This window comes from Symphalangus syndactylus, chromosome Y (genome assembly GCF_028878055.3).
Source record: "Symphalangus syndactylus isolate Jambi chromosome Y, NHGRI_mSymSyn1-v2.1_pri, whole genome shotgun sequence".
In the NCBI taxonomy this organism is placed as follows: domain Eukaryota; kingdom Metazoa; phylum Chordata; class Mammalia; order Primates; family Hylobatidae; genus Symphalangus; species Symphalangus syndactylus.
The window spans coordinates 11,181,516-11,201,384 of NC_072448.2; the positions used below are offsets into that span (position 1 = coordinate 11,181,516).

Consider the following 19,869-nt stretch of genomic DNA (forward strand, 5'->3'; position numbering starts at 1 on the left):
TTTAAATGTTTTATCCCCAAAAGTAACTAAAATGAATGTTAAAAACTTAACTGACTTTAACAACTAAATTAAATGTTAAAGCTGGTTATACATCTGAGTCAAGTTCCTCACTGATTCCCACCTCCATTCATAGGCACCGCAAATGGATGTGAAACATATTTAATGAATGGGTAGCATACATTTAAACTATTTGTAACATATATTTGATAGCAATTGATTCTATAATACAGGTTGCATGTTACTTGTTATAAAAAAAAATCCACATGAAGGCTCTGAAAAATTCTAAAAACAAAGTTTGTTCGTTTAATCACCAAAGGTTGTTTATAGTGGGGATAAAAAAATTAAAAATGAGCACATTAGACCTATAAACAGATCACTACATTCTCAACAGAAAGATCTACTACTGATCCATCTTTCTCTATATCTCTATCATCTATCTCTCTCTCTCTCTCTCTATCTGTCTATCTAATCTATCATCTGTTTACCCTATGGATCTATTTAATCTATCATCTATATATCCTATCTATCCATCTAATCTATTCTATCTATCTATCTATCTATCTATCTATCTATCTATCTATCTATCTATCATCTATCTATAACTCTATGTGTTATGTATCCATCCATCTTTATCTATAAATCTATCATCTATCCATCCATTTTATCTATCAATCCATCCATCCCTAGCTGTCTACCTACCCATCTACCTATCTGTCTAGCTTCCTATATATATCAAGATTGTAAAGACACAGAGGGTAGTCAGGCTAGGTGTCAGCATGCTAGTGACAAACAGGCTTTTTCCATGCAGATAAAGATGGAAGTAGGCTGGGCACAGTGGTTCACGCCTGTAATCCCAGCACTTTGGAAGGCCGAGGCGGGTGGATCACAAAGTCACGAGATCAAGATCATCCTGGCTAACACACGGTGAAACCCCGTTTCTACTAAAAATACAAAAAAAATTAGCTGGGCATGGTGGTGTGCACCTGTAGTCCCAGCTACTCAGGAGGCTGAGGCAGGAGAACGGCGTGAACCTGGGAGAAGCAGCTCGCAGTGAGCAGAGATAGCGCCACTGCACTCCAGCCTGGGCGACAGAGAGAGACTCCATCTCAGAACAAAACAAAACAAACAAACAAACAAAACAATGGAAGTATATTTCCAGCAGAGAAAACAGCATCTGCAAAGCTACTTAGACACTCTCTTGCTTGAGGTTAGGCATGCATAACTTGGTAGTGAAGACAACCAAGGTAAGTTTTGCTTGTTAACTGTGGTGTTGCAACCCAGCCCAACACTTGGTGTTTATTATTTTATAAGTTTCTTCCTTCTTTTTTAAAAAAAATTTTTTTCTAACTGACAAATAAAGATTGTATATATTTGTGGTGTACCACATGTTGCTGTGAAATGTGTGTACATTGTGGGATGGCTAAATTACATATGTGTTATCTCACATACCTATCAAATTCTTGTGGTGAAAACATTTCAGATCTACTCTCTTAGTATTTCTTAATGATATGATACATTTTTATTAACTATAGTCGCATTCTATTGAAACAATAATTTTATTATTTCATGATTTTATGGGTTAACTGAGCTTAACTAGGCAGTTCATGTATGGTATTCGCTAAAGCGGCTAGTGGTAGGGGCTAGATTGGATTAAATTTGCAAGGACAGAAAATTAAAACATAATTGACTCTGGAGGTAAATTTTTAAATATAGGTTTTCTCATTAGTTCTTTATTTTGTGAGCTCAAAAACAATATACTCTCTTTTTCATATATAAAATTTATGTAAAATACACCTCATATATAAAATGTATAAAATAAAACTTCTGGTTCCATCTACCTAATGTTCAGACTGTTTTGCTTGATTAAGCAGTACACAAAAGGTAGGCATGGTGACTCATGCCTGTAATCCCAGCACTTTGGGAAGGCCAAGGCAGGTGGATCACTTGAGGTCAGGAGTTTGAGACCAGCCTGGCCAACATGGTGAAACCCCATCTCTACTAAAAATATAAAAATTAGCTGGGCATGGTGATGCACACCTGTAGTTCCAGGTACCTGGGAAGCTGAGGCAGGAGAATCACTTGAGCCCAAGATGGGGAGGTTACAGTGAGCTCAGATGGTGCCACTGCACTGCAGCCTAGGAGACAGACTCTCTCAAAAACAAAACAAAACAAAACAACAAAAACAGCAATAACAACAAAACAAAGCATAGAGGGCTACTGTGCTTTCATGTGCTTTTTAAAAAGGAGTGGAATAAAACTAGGAAAAGAAATAATTTTCATTAAGATAACTATTATACATAATCATTAAATATAGGTTTACATAATTGGGATAAAAATTATTTGAAAAAATATCAGTTGGCTGAAACCACTAAAATATTCAGGCTCAACCCATGTAGAATTATACCACCAGAATATTAGGAAAATGGGTTGATAGAAGGAACCAGGAGTTCTGAGCACTGCAACTGAACTTTGATGTTGAGTGTCTCAAAGTTCCACAACCTAGGAGTGTGCTTGTTTTCACCTGCTATATGAAATGGGTTGCTCTTTCTTCTGTCATCTGAGTAGAAGATTGCTTTCATTTTAGTCTGAGCTGAGTGAAGATCAGAAGAGCCCAGGGATAGGTCAGAGACACCACAAGTCAGTAAGTCTAGCAATGCGAGGCAGTGTGTGAAGATGGCCCTGCATGGCTGCTCTGGTCTAAATGTGAGTCCCCCACCAAATCCAAACGTGGAAATCCTAACCTCCAAGGTGATGGTATTAGAAGGTGGGGCCTTTGGGAGGTGATGACGTCATCAGGGTGGAGTTCCATGAAAAGGATGAGTGCCTTAAAAAGTAATATGAAATGGTTTGCTTTCTGCTTTCTACTCTCTGCCACATGAGAATGCGGTAACAAGAGCATGATGTGCAAACAAAGTGGGTCTTCACTAGGCACTGCATCTGGTGGGGCCTTGATCTTGGACTTTCCAGCTCCAGAACTGCGGGAAATAAATGTCTAGCATTTGAGCCGCCCAGTCCATGGCAGTTTGTTACAGCAGCAGGTACTGACTACATCAATGGCACATATAAATTTCTCTGAAGATGATTTTCAATAGAAAAGGGAAAACAGGCCTTGCCTGTTCTCCTTCATTAACTTCTCTTCATGAAGGCCCAGGCTTTCTTTGTGTTTAGTGAAGGGAGGTAGGCTTGTCCAAGCCAGCACTGTAGAACCATCACATGTCACAAGCTAGTGAAACTCATTCATGTGTGGAGCACATCAGCAGATTACCATGGCCAAGAATATCAGTATGAGGAACATGAGCAACAAAGCTAAAAAGGCTTTACTAAGCTGGTGGCTATCCCTGCCAAGAATGGCCAAATAAGCAACATGCCTACCTTTGTGTTATGTACTATGGTTCTATTATATATTGATGCTTTGGAAACCATGGGATAGCATTCATCAGTAGGAAAACAAAAGCTTCACCAATCCTTCTGTAATGTGGTGATGGGTAGGGTGATGGATACTAAAGCCCCTACAAGAATCCTGTATCTCAGGAAAGGAGGTGTAGATGGCTGATGTGATACCTTGGTTCTTCTTAGTTTGAAAGAATTTAAACAAGAAACACACAACAAAGGAGGTGTAGGATACAGTAATTTATTGTAAAAGAAAAATAATATGTTGAAAGTTAGGGGCAGAATGGACAGTACACCCTGAAAGAGATAGGATTCAGGGCGGGCTGCTCAAAGGATGAGACAGCAAAGACTGGCACTAGGGCAACTCCCTGTAAGAGAGTCTTCCATGATTACTCACCAGGTGTTGGGAGAGGTGTTACGAATAAGAATGTTCTGGGTGGTCCTCTGGGTGCACATGCACAGTAGTTGTGCATGCTTGTTCATACATTGCGTGTCTCATTAGCATCTTATATCTCCACCCAGGGATATGCTTTTTACTATTAAAATGAGCAAAGGATCAGTTTGAGGACAGGTAAAGTCAAAATGCACATGATCTCTAGAAGGGAAAGTCCCTATTGAAGATGGCTTGAATAAGCTCAATGACAATGTGAATGCTGAAGTTTATTGTGTTGATTGTATGGTCACCATGGTTGCTATGTCCCGAGAGCATGGACACTTCCTTGACTACCTATCCTGCCTCAGAAGCCTGGTACTTAACAATGGATGATCACACAAGCCTCGCTGCTGTTGGAAGCACCATTCTGAGCTAGCCTGTCAGCTAACACTTGGGTGGGAAGTCACATGCAGCATGCACGGTGGCTTCTATTTGGCCATCCTGGTGGTCTGCATCTCTCCACGCAGCTCTTCACAAACACAAACTTTCATTCTGCCCTTTGGTTCTCCAAGGAACACTTAGACAGTTATTTAATTTAATCTTTCTTGTTGGTCTGCATTCGACTGTGCCAGCTTATCAATAGAGCTCCTTTAAGACAGTCAATACTTCCTGTTTGTTCCAAAAAAAGTCTTCTTTACACAATTCAGTGTAGAGAAATAAATGGATGCATTTGACGCTAAGAAGGCATGTTTATCTGACCTTTATGTATCTGCTACATCAATAGAAACAGTGCTATTTTATTTGATGAATTATAATAATAGGTTGGCGAGTCTTTGAAAACTAAGAAGTGAATTTTTGCTTTTGTTTGAGATAATAAGGATCAATACAGTGGATGGAGTTCACCCTCATATCCATGAAGCACAGTTGCTTCTTCCTGGAGCTCTTTGGATGTATTGGTCTATGTGACTTGCTCACAGCCTTACTTGACTTAGAAATCTTTCTGAGTAGCTAAGGAATGTGGCCATGTGTTTTTCTTTACTTAGTTGTTACATATGAGAAAATGTGCATGAAGGAAAGAACATCACATGCAAAGGGGCAAAGAGCTGATTTTTCTCATCCATGACAAAAAACAAAACAGGAAGCTCAGTTTCATAAAACGATATTATCTCTCGTTATCCATAATCAATAAGAAAATAAATTATGCCCAGAGATTTTGTCACCATATCATTAATTTATAAGTATAAATGAATAACTAGATTGGTGTTACTGGTAACGATAATATAATTCTGATATGAAAAATATTAAATTAGAGAAGTCGGAAGTGAAGGACATTTCAGTACAGAGGACGTTGTCCTTTAAATTTAAGACAAAAAGTAAAAAAGAGCTAGGAACAGTGGCTCACACCTGTAATCCCAGCACTCTGGGGGGCTAAGTCAGGAAGATTGACTCCAGGAAATTCCAGACAAACCGGGGAAACGTAGTAAGACCTCCTTTCTATGAAAAATAAACAAAAATTAGCTAGGTGGGGTGGTGTGTCCAGAATTGGTGGGTTCTTGGTCTCACTGACTTCAAGAATGAAGCCGCGGACCCTCGCGGTGTTACAGCTCTTAAGGTGGTGCGTCTGGAGTTTGCTCCTTCTGATGTTCAGATGTGTTCCGAGTTTCTTCCTTCTGGTGGGTTCGTGGTCTTGCTGGCTGAGGAGTGAAGCTGCAGACCTTCGTGGTGAGTGTTACAGCTCTTAAGGCGGCGCATCTGGAGTTGTTCGTGTGGGCTCGTGGTCTCGCTGGCTTCAGGAGTGAAGCTGCAGAACTTCGCGGTGAGTGTTACAGCTCATAAAAGCAGTATGGACCCAAAGAGTGAGCAGTAGGAAGATTTATTGCAAAAAGCGAAAGACCAAAGCTTCCACAGTGTGGAAGGCGACCCAAGCGGGTTGCCACTGCTGTCTTGAGGCAGCCTGCTTTTATTCTCTTATGTGGCCCCACCCACATCCTGCTGATTGGTAGAGCCTAGTGGTCTGTTTTGACAGGGCACTGATTGGTGCGTTTACAATCCCTGAGCTAGACATAAAGGTTCTCCACGTCCTCATCAGATCACTTAGATACAGAGTATTGACACAAACGTTCTCTAAGGCCCCACCAGAGTAGGTAGACACAGCGTGTTGATTGGTGCATTCACAAACACTGAGCTAGACACAGGGTGCTGATTGGTGTGTTTACAAACCTTGAGCTAGATACAGAGTGCCGACTGGTGTATTTACAATCCTTGAGCTAGACATAAAGTTTCTCCAAGGCCCCACCAGAGTAGCTAGATACAGAGTGTTCATTGGTTCACTCACAAACCCTGAGCTAGACACAGGGTGTTGATTGTTGTATTTACAATCCCTGAGCTAGACAGAAAGGTTCTGCACAGTGGCACACACTTATAATCCCAGGTACTCAGGGGGCTGGTACAGGAGAATTGCTTGAGCCCAGGAGGTTGAGGCTGCAGTGAGCTACGACTGCACCATTGTACTCCAGCCTGGGAGACAGCAAGACCCTGTCTCAAGAAAAAATAAAATATAAAAAAGTAAAAAAGTAAAGAAAAGCCAATGTCATCATAAAAATGAATTTCTGTTTTGGAGGAGAATGGGAAGTGGTGGGGGTCAAAGGGACAGAATCATGAAACTATACCAGGTGTAATTCTGGGTTCTTTCTGTTCTGTTCTCTTGGAATAATCTTGGTGGAAGCCAAACAGTTCATCAATCCTGTGGTGAACAGGGAGCTCAAAGGATCCCATTCATGCAAACAGAGCCTTAAGTTGGGCTAAGAATTAAAGGTCGGTTTTGTAGCTGATGTTTCCAGGTTACAGCACACTTGCACAATTGCATCTACATAGTGTGCAGCCACTAATTGTGATGATAATCATATTGATGTAAGAAGGAGAAGCAAGTGGATGCTGAGGGGAGGAGGAGGAGGTGATGGTGAAGATGTAGGACTTGCTCAGGAGAAGAGAGAGCAGTGTAATTGTGGACATTTATTGACTGTTTCTTACTTGTGATTAGGTTAAAAGTGAACAATAGTTATTGCAGTGGGCATTGCTCGCCATCCCCTAAGAGTGTCAAGCTATTTTTATACTCTGTAAGAGAATCCTGCTTGATCACAGGTTTGCCCAGTTAGTTTCAAGAATGAACTGATGCTCAGAAACACAAATACTTAAAATTCAGACAACTTATCACAGTTCACTAAATTGCAGGTCATTGGATCTCAAGTGAAAATGACTGCTTTGCAGCAACCTCATTCAGGCTTTGACCTGCTTTCTGCACCTATGGATGAGACAACATTTTGTTATCAGGCAAAGCTATGAAACCACATTCCTGCCAGATGGGGAGGTCAGGATGTCAGCATCACTCCGAATCCTGGTTATCAAAGGCCATGTCAATCTGCACTTTTCTTTCTCTCTCCTTCTCCAAGCCCTTAGAAGAAAAAAGGAATCCTTTATCCTGGAGGGAGATAGCACTACACTAAGATGACAGCTTTGGTTTTGCTTTACCTTTGAGACTCTAAGTAAGAAAACACTTGATTAACTGTGGTTCCAGGGATCTTTGAATAATTTTAAGATGGGAGCTAATGGATGGAGCTGTTGTTCTGTCCAGCAAGTTATGTCTTACTGCATGAAGCTATATCTTCATGCATATTTACAGAATCATATCTTCATATATGGAGATGTATATGCATGTATGTTGATGGATGAATATAAATTTGTGTGTTTATTTACAGAGGAATATTTCCATGTGCAGCGATATAACTACAATGTATCTTTATTTATGGAGATGTATTTTCATGTATGGAGATATATTTCCTTGTGTCTTGATAAACATAGATATGCTTTCATGTGTAGCTATATATGCTCACACAGGTAAATTTATTTCCATGTATCTTTATGTATGGAGAGTCTACATTGCAGCAAATAAAATCCTAACCAATCAGTCACTGTCTGATGAATAATCACTTCATTTAGGTGACAACTTTAATCATTTTAATAAATGCACAGATAACAAACCCTTTGCTTAATAACTCATTGTTTCTAACACTAAATTTTATATTTTCAAATAAAGCTCTTTTTCATTTTCATCTGTCAAATTAATATGTAAATTATTTCTTTTTTCTTTTTTTTTTGAGATGGAGTGTCACTCTGTCACCCAGGCTAGAATGTAGTGGCACAATCTCAGCTCACTGAAACCTCCACCTCCCGAGTTGAGGCGATTCTCCTGCCTCAGCCTCCCAAGTAGCTGGGATTACAGGCACCCACCACCATGCCTGGCTAATTTTTTGTATCTTTAGTAGAAATAGGGTTTTGCCATGTTGGCCAGGCTGGTCTTGAACTCCTGACCTTGGGTGATCTGTCCATCTTGGCCTCCCAATGTGCTGGGATTATAGGCGTAAGCCATTGTGCCTGGCCCCTTTTTCTAATTTATTTAATATTAAATATTCATATTGGTTTCTAATTATATACAGAGTTCAAGATTGAGAGTTAATTTAATTAGATTTGATTTACTTTTACTGAATGTGTCTAACATAACACATTTTATCTCATCAATTTATTTTTATAAAATGTAATTAACTTGGAAGTATATGTAGGGGCTTTACAAAAGATTTCTCATTTGTTTCTACGTGTTTTGTAACAAAATTAGAAAACACAAATATGCAAAACCAAAAGTGAGAATGTAAATGGCCACAGTTTCTTCTTTGAGAGTGAACCACTTCTTAAGGTTTTACACATTTTTCTGTGAATCCAAACTATTGCCTGGGTAGTTACATATCTATAAACATGCACAATTCAAAAACTGGGTCATAGTTACATGTGCTAATGGATAAACTTCCTTTTTACTACTTAGTACAATATTAGAAATACATACTCATGGCAATAATAATGCATCGAGATCACTGTAATGACTACAGAGTAGTTTGTATATCTAGTCTTTAAATTCAAAAGTTCTTGTCCTCAACTTTGAGGCAATAAAGGATTTTTTTTTCTAAAATGTTATGTCAGATATTTTTCCTTTAATCTACCTAGTTGTCTGAAATATTTCAATGAAAGATCCTAGAATTAGAATTTCTTGTACATTAGTTATGCTCTTTAATAATGAAGTGGCATCATTTCTCTGGGGTAATACCTGAGGTTCATTGCCTCACACCAAGGAAATTGAGGACGTGGGCACACAAGGAGTGAGTTTAAGAGTGGGAGTTTAATAGAAAAGCTCTTTCGTGCAGAGGGAATGGGTTCTGGATGGATCTCCCCTCATGCAGCCAGACGCTGGATTTATAGATAAGCTTGAGGAGGCGGTATCTGATTTACATAGGGCACAGAGGATTGGTTGGACCAGGTGTGCCATTTACATAGTGTGAGAAGAAGCTGGCCATCCCACTCTAATCTTTTATTATGAAAATTGGGTCTCTACCTGGTTGAAGCCATGTTGCCTGCTTTTTTTACAGCACATGTGGCACACAAAGAAAAGGGAAAAGGGAATGTCTATGTTGAGTATACCTGGCTTCCAGATATCCCTTTTCTATTGGCACAGCTGCTGGCATTCATCTATATAAGCTTCCAGCTTGCTTATCTATGCTTGCAGCTTGATTTTTCAGGCTGCTTTTTTTTTTTTTTGGAAAAGCAATGATTTGGGCCGGCTTTTTATTAAAAGGAAAACCTTACCAAAGGCTCTGTTACCCTCACTATCTGCCTAAATAATTTCTCTTTAGCTCCTATATCAATAATAACTTGAATTTACTTTTTGAGATGCAAAAGCACAATGAAGAAAATAAAAAATTATTTTTAATATCCCCATCCAGATAATGATACTTAAAAATATAGACATATGTTTATAAAATCCCTAAAGCACTAGAAAACACAAAATGACAAATTATAACCGTCTTGTTTTCTGTTTCACAAACTACACAGATTGAGGAGCTGGCCATATTGTAACAGGACAAGCCACAGACAAGAACTCCTCAGACACCGAATTGTAGAAGGAAAGGGCTTCATTCAGCTGGGAGCATTGGAAGACTCATGTCTCCAAAAACCGAGCTCCGTGAGTGAGCAATTCCTTTCCCTTTTAAGAGCTTACAACTCTAAGGGTGTCCATGTGACAGGGTCATGATCAATTGAGCAAGCAGGGGGTACGTGACTGGGGGCTGCATGCACCTGCACTGGTAATTAGAATGGAACAGAACAGGACAGGGATTTTCACAGTGCTTTTCCATACAATGTCTGTAATCTATAGATAACATAACCGATTAGGTTGGGGTCGATCTTTAACAACTAGGCCCAGGGTGTGGTGCCAGGCAGTCTGCCTGTGGGTTTCATTTCTGCCTTTTAGTTTTTACTTCTTTTTTTCTTTGGAGGCAGAAATTGGGCATAAGACAATATGAGGGTTGGTCTCCGCCCTTAATATGAGCCCATGAAAATCCAACTCATTACTCAGATGACTGTGAATATTGAAAGCACCATTCTAGGTGTGGGACCTATCCCTAGATTAAGTCAGTTTCCTGGGAGTGACTTCCTAGTCTATTGTTCTTGAAAGGTCTTGGCTCCACTTTCCAAGCTATCATCTCTTTCCACCATTCTCTTTAGCTGCTCAATAAGAAGAAAACATGCCCTTCAAACAGATTTCTCAGTCTGCTTCTTGTCCACACTTAACTGGAAACTCAAGATAATCACATTTCCAGTTTGAGCTAACACTTTTGTCATATAACTGTCTCAAATTACCAAGGGTCTTCTATGAATTTAATTCTGTGTTAGTCTTGGGATCAAATTATTAATAGCACTTCTTTTTGAGACATGCCTTCCTCTGTAGACTTGGTCACTGCTTCTTTGGGCGTGTAAGGTGTGCTAGAACAATGCCTTAGCATTCAGCAAAGAGGTTCTACCAGGCTCTATCTTAACTTTTCAGAAGTCTTAACATAGGGCATTACTGCAACCCCCTTGCTTTGATCTTTACCCATATACTTCTGGTAGTGAACTAGATCTGATGTTTTCTCCAAGATTTTAACTTATTTTTCAAGTCATCTTTAAAGAGCCTGGGGTTAAGACACATGCTCATTTTCCAAACCTCCCATTCTTAGAATTTCTATGTTTTTTCTAAGTTCAGTCTGCAAATTGACTGACCCTTCCTGTATCCACTCCTTTTATTTTTTATTGCAGTGCCTTCTCTCTCTCTCTCTCTCTCTCTCTCTTTATTGTTCTTGTTTTGAGACATAATCTTGCTCTGTAGCCCAGGCTGGAGTGCAGTAGTGCGATGTTGGCTTGCTGCAAACTCTGCCTCCCAGGTTCCAGGGATTCTCCTGCCTCAGCCTTCCAAATAGCTAGGACTACAGGCACCTGCCACCATGCCCGGCTAATTTTTGTAGTTTTAGTAGACATGAGGTTTCACCACGTTGGCCAGGCTAGTCTCAGACTCCTGACCTCAAGTGATCCTTCCACCTCGGCCTCCCAAAGTGCTGGGATTATAGGCGTGAACCCCATGCCCGGCCTTATTGCAGCACCTTCTCATATACATGTGCTATGGGTAGGAACATGCCCAAAGTATTTTACGTGAATATCTCTTTGTCCTAGCGCAGCAATTTGTTAAGTACCTTTCCTATTTTCCAAAGTTATCACCAGCCACTGTTTTACCAAATATGTTGGGTCACAAGTTTTCTTTCAGTCTGAGAGGTTTCCTTAATATTCCTTTACATAGCCTCCTACATTTTCACAGATTCCAGGTTTACTGTTCTATCTATGGTCCAGTAAAAGTAAAACCTCCAAAGAGCCTTGTCTGGAGATTTCACTTTCACTAATATGACATACAAAAATTTTTCTAGACATCTTTCTCCTTGGATTTGCTAGGGATGTGGCTGAAACACTATATTTTCTTGAGCTTTTGGATTTTAGGAAAGCTGTTTTGTGCTCTCCAGAACATGTCATTTTGGAGGGTAGCAGAATTCTGCTCTTCCCCCTTTTCCATAGATGTTTTCTACCCCACAGCAATGCTTCTCTTGGGCATCTGGTTGCTCTCAGAATTCAGATGAAAACCTTGCATCACAGAGCCAGCTTGGTTTTTTTGGGAGACTCAATTGCTTCAACTAAGCCATTTCCACACACTTTAGCAGAAAACGAAAAGGCACACAATAATTGCTATCTGGTCCCAGCTTTAAGTTTCCAAGAATGGGGAAGTGGGCCCTTGTGAAAGATCTTGAAGGATTTGATTTCTCTTTAGTCTTTCTTTTCTCTAAATTCACAATATTTAGAAAAGGAAGGAAAATGAAAGAAATGTAGTTACATTCCTCTCCCATTTTCTCCTCTTCCTGTATACTCTTCTGGCCTTTTTTCATGGCTTCCATGTCACCTGGATCTTCAGAAATGGGCTTGTCTTCCTGGAAAATTTTCCTCTCTCTATCCTGGGCCAAATACATTGTCTATCCTAAGGCCACTCTTAAACGTTGCAGGTAACTGCTGATCATTGAGAATATTTATATTTACTGGTATCTCCCATAGAGATTCCAGAAAGAAAGGAATAACAAGCTAGAAGGAACTGCATCAAGCTAAGCTCTGCAGATACTTGGAAATGTCAGGCTAAATAATATGCTGATCCTAAGTCTCTTTCTTTCTTTGAATGCTGCTGGTGTTCAGGAGTCAGATGGTTAGTGTTTTGTTTGTGTGTCTTATAATTTCAGTCTTACATATTCTATTCCTTTTTCCAATTACAATGTATCTGTTGAAGAGCCTGAGTTGTGTAAATTGTAGTGTTTCCCACAGTCTGCATGTTACTTATTGCACATTTACATTGTGGTTAAATAGGTTGCTCTGTTTTCTGCATTTCCTGATAATCAGCAGCTGAATTCATTGGCCTGATCAAAATCAGATATAATTCATTTGGCACGGCCATAGCTGGAGTTGAAATTTCTCATCAAAAGACACATTTTCCAGCTTCATCCATGTCCCTAAAAAGGACATGAACTCATCATTTTTTATGGCTGCATAGTATTCCATGGTGTATATGTGCCACATTTTCTTAATCCAGTCTATCATTGTTGGACATTTGGGTTGATTCCAAGTCTTTGCTATTGTGAATAGTGCTGCAATAAACATATGTGTGCATGTGTCTTTATAGCAGCAGGATTTATAATCCTTTGGGTATATACCCAGTAATGGGATGGCTGGGTCAAATGGTATTTCTAGTTCTAGATCCCTGAGGAATTGCCACACCGACTTCCACAATAGGAATTGAACAATAAGAACACATGGACACGGGAAGGAGAACATCACACACCGGGGACTGTTGGGGGGGTGGGCGGAGGGGGGAGGGATAGCTTTAAGAGATATACCTAATGCTAAATGACGAGTTAATGGGTGCAGCACACCAACATGGCACATGGATACATATGCAACAAACCTGCACATTGCGCACATGTACTCTAAAATTTAAAGTGTTAAAAAAAAAAAAGACACATATTTTCTGGCTTTCACTCTCACTCTTGCTTATGTCATCAGTCTCTGGTGCTCAATGACTGTATTTTTTAATTTATTGAGGGCTGCAAAATGGTAATGTTCTAATTTGATCATTTTGTTTATTCATTTATTTAACTTTAATAACTTTATATTCTCTCATCTAGTGTTCTGTGGCTTATACAGAAAAATGAAGTGTAAGTTCTCAAGGTAATAAATTAATTATCTCTCATCTTCACAATGGAAACAATTTGTGTTACCTCAAAATATCTTTGTAATTCATGGATCTTAACACATTTGGTGGTATAAATGCATTTCAAATCTTATCCATACTGAATTTCAAGCTGGCACAGCTTTGACCAGTGTGAATTCCTTCATGCTGGCTCCATGACTCTAGAAGTCTTTGATATTTTTCTTGTTTCAATTTGTCCAGTTGTATTAGTCTCATCTTGTACATTCCTGCTCCTAACCAAGAATCAGTTATTTTTCCAGGAAACCTTGTTTTTTTTTTTTTTTTTTAAGTAGAAAATGTGTATCAAGATCAAAATCTGGGAGCTAGGAATGTCATTTCTACTGCATTGGTCATTATTTCAAGAGCTTTTGGTGTAGCTGAAAAGAACATATATAACGTTGAGGGTTCATACTAATGTTTCCAATGCAAATTTAGGAGTGCAAGGTTTTTACTTAACCTCTTGAATCACACACATCCTTGCTCCACATTGAAAATCTATATTAAAAGTCAATATACAGGGGATGAGAGAATTTAAATGTCTCATAATTACTCACATACTTTATCCTATATTACAAACAAAACAATATCAGTAAGACAGTATTAAGACCAATTACCACAGCAAAGAAAAAGTTAATTTTTTTCGCATAAGCTATTGCCTTTTTCTCATACTTTAATCATTATACTAATCTATAATGTAAGATTATATGACAATTAAATCTATTCTCTCCCTTTTAAACCCATATTTTGTCTTAATTCTACCAGTCACCTGGTACTTAATGTATTAATAGCATTTTTCTTTAGCTGACATATTTTGCAATTTGTGTTCTTTAAAGGTGTTTGCTAGCACAGTGGTTAGGAAAGGCTTATGGGAACAATGTTGCTTGAGTTCTTGAATGTTGCTAACAGTTTGTGCTATTATAAATGAAATTTTTAATTCTGTTATAAATGCAATGTGGTTTGACTATTGGAGAAATACATGTGTATGCTGATTTTGCAACTGGCTACTTTAGTAAACATTTCTATGTTTTCTACTAGTTTATTGTTATTACTAATTCTTTTGGGTTTATCATCTTATAAAATGTTAATTTTGCCTTTCAAAGTTTGAATCATTTCAAAATTTTAAATAATTGTATTGAATAGTACTTCCACACTGATGTTTGTAAGAAAAAATAATAGCAGGCACCCCTTTCTTCTTATTGATGCCATCAGAACTTCTCTTGATGGCATCATTCTCAAGACACATTTGGCCATTTGGCTGAAATTATTTTAATTACTTTTATTTCTTTGTTACTTAGAAGTTTTATCACAAATAATGGCTGAAGTTTATAAAATTCTTTTTTGGCACTTATTGAAATAATAAAGTTGTTTCTTTTTCATTTAACCTAATAATTTCATGAATTATATTAATATATTTCCTAGTATTTAGTCATTCTGATATTCCCAAAATAGATAGCATTTCATCATGGGGTATTAGTTTTTAATATACTTTTGGTTTAAATGTTCACTTAAATAAAGACCTTGCATCAATATTTATATAGTTGAGATGACACCTATGTACACATATAACTTTTTTCTTCCTGATCTCTCTCAGATTTTAATATCAAAGTTAATCTACCTTTATAATATGTAATACAAGTATCCCTTTTTTATATTACTTTCATCAGTTTAATACCACTGAGATTAATAGTTCCTTTAAGGTTAAATAGCATAGAAATTTCACTTTCCTTATATGATGGGAAAAATCACCTAAGAAATAACCTTCATGTTTCACTTTGTGGATAGTTAGGGAGTGGGGAGAGTCTTTTGCAAGTTTTTTTTTTTTTTTTTTGTGACAGAGTTTTGCTCTTGTTGCCCAGGTGGGAGTGCAATGGCATGATACTGGCTCACTGCAATCTCTGCATCCTGGGCTTAAGCAATTCTCCTGACTCACCCTCCTGAGTAGCTGAGATCACAGGCTCCCACCACCATGCCCAGCTAATTTTTTGTGTTTTTAGTAGAGACGGGGTTTCTCCATGTTGGCCAAGCTGGTCTCGAACTCCTGACTTCAGGTGATCCACCCGCCTTGGCCTCCCAAAGTGCTGGGATTACAGGCATAAGCCACCGTGCCCAGTTGGCAATTTTTTTTAAATTGAGAAGAAGACTATCAGTCTATTTACAGTTACTTAAAATTTTACCAAGAAAAAGATGCATCTCATATTCACTTATCAACATTCTGTTTTTCCTATCTACAGCAATTTTATACAAATATAAATTTATTGTCTCTGTCTCCCTCTCTCCCTTCTCCCATATTCTCCTATTCCCCCTGTCATTTCCCCTTGCTTAGACTAGTGTGCACAGAATTTTCTCTAAGTTCTGGGGTAAGCACCCTGGCTAAGGAAATAAGAGCCTCAGAGTAAGCACTAAGTTTGTTTTCAGTTCTAAAACAGCCAAAATAAATCTTGTCCTCATTTGAAACTGCCTGCTATGCTTGGTTTATTGTAGATTTATTGGAACCAATGTGAAGCAATCACTAAGTCTAATGCGGCAACTTCTTCATGGAATAAACCAGGGAGGAGCAACTTCTCACACCTAATGGCAAGAACCAAGAAAACAACAAACATGGAGCTCTTTGCAGAACGAAGGCTCCTGCAATGAGTTGTGGCTTGTTTATATGATGATTTGAGACCTGACTGCTCTCAGAATTTCCATAAATATGGGTCTGAAGTTAGTGCCCAGCTACAGCCCAAGAGAAAACATCACATCTGCACTCATCGTCAGGCACACCCATGCCAAACAGAACCCCAGGATCAGGAGGGTGCCCGGAACTGGGTTTAAGAGAGTCAGAGGTTAGGATTCAGGTCCATTCACTCCTCCTCTTTCCTCTGCACCTATTTACATTTACAGTCACAAGATAGTGAGATTAAATTGTGCCATTTTGTGTGTTGGGAGTTGTTGTTTTGTTTTGTAGAGTTTGGTGTATGTCTGTGTTCTTCCTTCTGATTTTTGTTTCCTTAGTAATAAGCAAAATATTCAGTAAATTTTTTTAACAGTGTAAATTCAGGACAGTTCTTCAACTCTCAGGGCATGCTATTTTCTGACGTGTAAATTGGTCTAATCATATCTACCCAATAGAGTTGATGGGAGGCTACATCTTTATAATATCTGATTTTCATATAGTCTTTCACCCAGAGATAGAGAGTGTGAATAGGTGAAATCTCATTAACTTGTTCTTCTTGTCAAGTTAGTGACATTTTCTAACTCATCATGGGGACATCCTTCCCAAATAAGATGAGCCCTGCTTTTGTGATAGAATTAAGGTAAAGAAAAAGTAGACAAGGTCAGTCTTGGTCTTTAGTGATGAGCTTTCCTTTCACCAGCAGAGCTTCCTCTTCTGCCACTGTCCCCAGAAAAGACAATTGTTGATGATCATAGTGTTGCTAAAAAGTGTCTCATCACAGATATGATGCAAAAATAAATGCCTTATGAAAGATTACATTATGCCTATTACATTTCCATGCTTCCCCCATGAATAACTTGTTTTACTCTGCATAACATTACCACAATTTGATAACTCATATGGGTTGCATTAGATGTCAAGGCCGCAGAGTGAGTTTCAATGCACATAGCAATATATTTTCAATTTGCTGTTTATTACTTTTGTAAGAATCTATCACAGTTAAAATTGTTTCTGTAAAAACAGGAATGTAATCTAAAACTTAGTTCAATTTAATCTAAACTTTTTCTAAGAGCTAGAAATAAATAATTGAAAACACAGAAGAGGGAAAAGCAAATCAATGTATAAAAAAAATCTACTACTTCTCTCCATTTTATTGAATAGATGTAAAAAACATATATATTCTATTTTGTGATATACATATATATATTTCCTACTTTGTGAGATATATATATATATCTCACACACACATTTATTGAAATATCTATATCTATCTACATTTATATCACATATTTAATCATCACCCTTCTCTTATTAGCTTTATTCACTAATTGATTGCTGAGACCTTACTATGTGAAAAGCCTAAAAGCACTTTACAAGTTCCTGGGACCCAAAGACCTAACCTCAAGTTACTCACAGTAGAGGAGCAAAACAAAAACAAAAACAGAAACAAAATATATACCAACAAAACCCCTTCAAAATATACCAACTATATTATGATTAGTCAGGATAGAATAGACTGACATGGCTACCAACATGCTTCCACACTTCAATGACTTTACCTAAGAAGGATTAATTTCTCACCTATACCACAGTCAGCTTTCCTCCTGTATCCACCAGCTGTGGGGTGTAGAACAGGTTGACCTCCCATGTCATCCAGCAGGGGATAAGAGACCTAATGCATTCTGTGGGACAAGGTTATTGGGCAGGCCTGGGAGCAGCTATGTCCTTCTTTCTATTCCATGGATCAGAATGTAGTCACGTGCTCTGATGTAACAGCAAAGGGAGGATGGGGAATCTGTGCCCTGGGGTCAGAACTGGTGTGGTGGACACTGTGCACAGCCTTTTCCAAACTACACATAGGTGCTGCATGCCAAGGTGGAAGTGAGCACAGGGGTCCACCCATGGGTACTATATTGGAGGATGGGAAGGGAAGACTACTGAGTGGAATACTGACATTGTTATGTACTTAAAAATCTAACATATAAGGAAAGGCTAATTCTCATGATACACGATATGCATTGCACACACACACACACACACACACACAAACATATACACTCTGCTGAATCACTGAAAAAAATAAAACACTTCCCACTCTGGGCCAGCATTTTGTGTTCCATCATCACGACCTTACGGCCACACTTAATAGGTGCAGCGGGCTGTAAGTGACCCGAGTGGAGTGGATCTCACTGCTTCTCCAGATAATATCAGACTGACCTGGAGGAACACCAAGCCTGAAAGGTGCCCTGGCTGCAAGAATGCCTCTCCTGGCACTCTCTGGCTGCACCACTCCTCCTCTTCTGCAGAATGTATTCCATCCTACTCTGCAATTCAGTAGATAAGGATGCAGAATGAAGCTTCTGGAGAAGCCCAGTGGTGTTCCAGAGCCAACTCATGCCCTCTTCTGCCTAAAGTTTTCCATTTGAGAACCACTCCCTTGCTCACTACAGCAAGCGAGTATGAAACGCAAACGTTTCGTTATGAACTGTGTGCCATCTGACTCCCATATGTTAATCGTGTCTTTAATTCTGTATCGTGAGGCCTTGACATCTAGGGCCTTACTGATTTTTGTGGGACTGCCCCTCCCAAGACTAGCCAATTCCTGGATATATCATATGGCTCCCCAGGGAGCATGTCTTTCATAGGCAAACTCACCGTTTGGGCTTTTACAGTCTGCACCATTATATCCCCACCATCCCCCACCCCCTGCCCCCCACTAATCACCGAAGAGCCAGGAATCAGAAAACTAGGGGGAGTCTATACTCCCCAGAGCTCACTGAAATTATTCAAATTAGTCCATTGTAAACTGCCTAGCCTGCTTTCCCTGTCTTGTCCATTCCTTCCCAGGAAAATCATAGTAAAGGCTCTTATCCACATTTTCCCATGGCTCCCTCTGCCTCCTGACTGGCCCCAGTGCTTCCTTGTGTGGCTCTGCATGGCCAGGCTTGCTCTGTCCTCTGGGAACTGTGAGTAACAAGCTATCTTTTCAATGGAAATAATCTCCTGAGACTTGTTAGCCTCACCATACCTGAATAATGATCAAACCTGTATTTTAAAACACCCCATCCCACAAATCTTGACATTGGACATGCAAAGCAGGGTTTCCCTATGAAATGGGAATGGTGAAATAGGAAGGTGAAGAGAAACTTCCAAGTGAGCAGGACTTGAAGCAATGCATTCAGTTGTCCCTTTTTCTTTGAAGGAAAGATGGCCTGAGGCATGGACCAGAAGTGGCCCATGGGAAATGCCTGCTGGTTTGACTGGCTGCTCACTGTCTTCAAAAGAACAAGATTGGAAGATTGTGATAAGGATGTCTGGGAAAGACGTCTTCACTCCCAATGAGCCAACTGTGAGACTTAGTCACCCACCTTCAGCCCGTACCTATGGCCTCAGGAAAGGCAAGAGTATATAAATATTTACTTTTTAAATTTTTATTTTTAAATTATTTATTTATTTTTTCTTCTTTGAGACAGAGCCTCGCTCTTTCACCCAGGCTGGAGTGCAACGGTGTGATCATAGCTCACTGCAGCCTTGACCTCCTGGGCTCAAGTGATTCTCCCACCTCAGCCGGCCGAGTAGCTGGGACTACAGGCATACAAAACTATGCTCAGATAATTTTTAAAATTTTCTGCAGAAATGGGGTCTCACCATGTTTCCCAGGCTGGTCTCAAACACCGGGGTTCAGGTAATTTTCCCACCTCAGCATACCAAAGTGTTGAGATTACAGGTGTCAGCCACCATATCTGGCCAATATTTACT

At 39.2% G+C, this 19,869-nt stretch overlaps 1 protein-coding gene across 2 annotated transcripts in view; it reads left to right on the forward strand.

Moving 5' to 3' along the window:
- The window catches only part of LOC129476699 (thymosin beta-4-like), a 271,345-nt gene extending 251,863 nt beyond the window's left edge, over positions 1-19,482 (forward strand). Inside the window, exon 4 of one of the 2 annotated variants that reach the window (XM_063635430.1) lies at positions 19,313-19,482. The gene's annotated coding sequence lies outside the window, so the exon portion shown is untranslated. Of the gene's footprint in view, positions 1-13,389; positions 13,433-19,312 lie in introns of those variants that run through there. The other variant, XM_063635426.1, reaches the window with a different exon arrangement.
- Positions 19,483-19,869: the final 387 nt, after the last annotated feature.